The sequence below is a fragment of the Sinocyclocheilus grahami genome, unplaced genomic scaffold (assembly GCF_001515645.1).
Source record: "Sinocyclocheilus grahami isolate Dianchi unplaced genomic scaffold, SAMN03320097.WGS_v1.1 scaffold971.1, whole genome shotgun sequence".
In the NCBI taxonomy this organism is placed as follows: Eukaryota; Metazoa; Chordata; class Actinopteri; order Cypriniformes; family Cyprinidae; genus Sinocyclocheilus; species Sinocyclocheilus grahami.
Window position 1 is genome coordinate 394,768 of NW_015506150.1, and position 3,597 is coordinate 398,364.

The 3,597-nt window shown below is 41.5% G+C and overlaps 1 pseudogene; it reads left to right on the plus strand.

The window, feature by feature from the left end:
- The window catches only part of LOC107564931 (uncharacterized), a 4,874-nt pseudogene that overhangs the window by 696 nt on the left and 581 nt on the right, over positions 1 to 3,597 (plus strand).

A 3,597-nucleotide genomic window follows, 5' to 3' on the forward strand; every position in this document is an offset into this window, starting at 1 on the left:
TGTGTGTGTGTGTGTGGGGAACAGGGTCACATCACAGGAGAGTGAACAGTCTGTCAGGAATCATAGCACGTCAGCTGTCTTAACCGCGGCTTGTGTACGGCATCATCATTGTGTCTGTCACGCGACTCTGTTGCCCTTTCGGGCTTGAACTGATGCTAAAACTAACCACATTATTAACTGTCTTGATATTTACTTTGAAAGCTGACGCTCGCGATTATGGTAAGGGGCGTTACATTTCCGACGTGTGTTTGTGGTGTTCGGCCAATTACTATGCACTGGGTCAGCTGGCCAATCAGAGCAGACTGCACTTGTCGGAAGGAGGGACTTTGTAGAAAACGAAGCATTTGAGAGAGGCGGGGCATAGAGGACCTACAATAATGTACAGTATTTGAAAAATAATGTGTTTTTTGAACATTAAAGCATGTCAACATATTCTGTTACACCAAATACACAAAATAATGATCTTTAAAATAGCATCATATGACCCCTTTAAATGGCTTTGTAGACTTGGTAGAATTACTTTCTGGATATGTGATTTCCTGAAAAGGCAGCACCACCTATTGGTCAAGAAAAAAAAAATCTGTGTTTAAATCGCGCTCAAATTGATTGATTGATTGATTGACGCAATATTTACACTGAAGCTCGCAGGCGGCTATGGTAAGGGGCATGACATTTCCCGACCAGGCACCGAGTGCTGCCAATCACAGCACACACTGGCCCAGCTAACCAATCACAACACACACTGGCCCAGCTAACCAATGATAACACACACTGGCCCAGCTAACCAACCACAGCACATTTCGTATTTCAGAAGGCAGGCCTTCATTTGATGCAGGAACTATTCGAGCCGTTCATGCCAGACTGGGGAGAGAGGTGTTGTAATAATGTAAAATATGTGAAAAATAATGTGTATTTCGAACAACCTAGTATGAGAGCATGTTCTAGTACACCCCCAAAACAAAATCAAGACTTTGTAAAAGAGCATAATAGGACCCCTTTAAGATCAGTTGAACTGTCCAGTAGAGCTGAATGTCAGTCTGAATGTTGGTCTCACAGGATTTTCTGTTCATACATTTAAAAATGAATGCATATAGATACATTTATAGATGACAGTATTTAAAATGTAACTAAATTAAGCAACATGGTTGAATGGGTGTGAGCAGCAGATTCGTCAGTTGTTTTAGGAATATTTGCTGGTATGAACACTGGATTGTTGCAGTAGAGGATCTATACTCTGATTACGTAAAACATCTCTATAATGAAATGTTTTCTTGTTCAGGCCCTGCAACACTGGACCAGCTCTCTGTGACCTGCAGTCAAAAGAGTATTTGTGCTGTGAAGGGGTCAGAAGTGACACTGAGGTGCTCTTACTTCAACATCAAATTCAAAAATGTGTTCTGGTTCAGTGAGAAACAAAGTACAAACTGGAGAAAAAACAATGAACCTGAAGATTTGACTTTAGACTCAGACTACTCAGGAGGAGTGAAACATCAGATCTCAAGCAGCTCTTCAACACTCACAATATCAGATGTGAGAGAGAGACTCTGGAGAATATCAGCTCATGTTCATCATAAATGATGGAGTTAAACATCTCAGCTCAGCAACTGTCAATCTAACAGTCACAGGTGAAACTGAGTCCAGATTCTGGTCAGTTCAGTTGTTTTCATTTTCTTAAGTTTTACATTAATTCAGTCCTGCAGGTGAAGATGAATCCTGAATCTACAGACATGACAGATGAGAGAGTAAAGCTTAACTGTGATTATTCCTGCACCTCTGGAGTTTATTACTACTGAATGAAGAATGGACAGCATTTTAGATATACAAAGTCCCGCAACATGTTTGTGTCAATCAGCCCATATGCTGTTTTCTTTATCCAGACCTTAAACATCCCTCCTCTTATCTGTGTGAGTATTAAGTAATACACTGTTTGATCCATACATGTGTATATTTGAACAAATGTGTGAATTTTGCATGTTAATCTGTGTCTCTTTCAGGTGTTTCTCAGAGTGGCTGCTGGGATGTGACTTACACCTCTAGAAGAGTCTGTACTTTGGTGGGCTCAACAGTAGACATTTCCTGCACATACTTACATCCCTCTGATTATACTGTAAATACAACATTCTGGAATTACGTTCAGACTGGTGACTTCAAGGATCTGCGTGAGGAGCATCAGTTTGCTGGTCGTGTGGAGTATGTGGGGAACAAACTGAGAATCAAAGAGCTCAAGATCAGCGACTCTGGAGAATATCGATTCAGGTTCATCACTGACAAAACAAATGGCAAATACTCAGGAGCACCTGGAGTCACTCTTACCGTTACAGGTAACAAATAATGATGAATGAGTTTTTGTTTTCTATGTCAGTCAAATTCAGTGTTAGTGTCAGCTTGACTTACTACAACTGTGTTTTTCAGATACACAGGTGACAAGCAGACCGGCCACTGTCTCCGGAGGAGAAAAAGTGATATTAAGCTGTTTAACTAAATGCACTCTGAACAACAAACATGCTTACATCTGGTACAAGAACGGACAGCAGGTAACAGATGGATTCACTAAAGTCAACAAGCTGTACCTGGACTCAGTCAGCAATGAAGAGCTTCAACAGTATTCCTGTGCTGTAGGAGGTAACACATTTCTCATAATGCATATTGTTTAAAGGGGTCATATGATGCGATTTCAATTTTTCCTTTCTCTTTGGAGTGTTACAAGCTCTTGGTGCATAAAGAAGATCTGTAAAGTTGCAAAGACTAAAGTCTCAAATCCAAAGAGATATTCTTTATAAAAGTTAAGAGTCAACCACACCTACCTAAAACGGCTTGTTCTAACACGGCCCCACATGTCTACGTCACGATGTGGGAAGATTTGCATAACACCGCGCAAATGTTCACGCAAAGAAAGAAGGCGTAACTTTTATTCTCGCTGTAGTATTGGTGTTGCCGCCGCCATGTTGTGAAGGCGCTGTGTGTTTCGTTGTGAAAGCGAAACTACTTTGTTTGGCCTTCCAAAAGAGGATGATATCTGCTTCGTCATGCCTGGAGCTGATCCGTGCTGGTCGCTGAGGAAATACATTAACTTCGTGCTGTGGATCGCCGGATCGGCTTTCACCGTGGACAAAGCAGAGTCCAGACCGGGGTCGTCACATGTGGTTGCCGCAAGCCCGCTGGCCGCTCCTTCGTCGAATCCGCTCACTCAAGGCTGCGGTGTGTGACGCTGTTTCGTTGTGTAAGCGAAACTACTTTGTTCGGTCTTCCAAAAGAGGACGCGCCTAGAAATCGGTGGTTAAGTTGTATTTACAACACTGTTCCAGAACAGTTTAACCCAAATATTCAGATGTGTCAAGCGCATTTTATGGAGGACTGTTTCCTGATCCTGGTAGAGTAGACTATAATGCCGGCTGTTCTGTAGACTGTAAGTACGTTTAAATATTTAAAGAATTTGATTCAAACGCGAGTTTTTTGAACAGTGTAGAGTAGCACTTGTTGTTTGTAATTTCTCCGATGACACAAATGCAGACATGGTTTTATGTTTACGCATAAAAAGTTTAACGCAACGCATAAAAAGACAGTATAAGTCATTATAATCCGTAATTATGTCCCCAC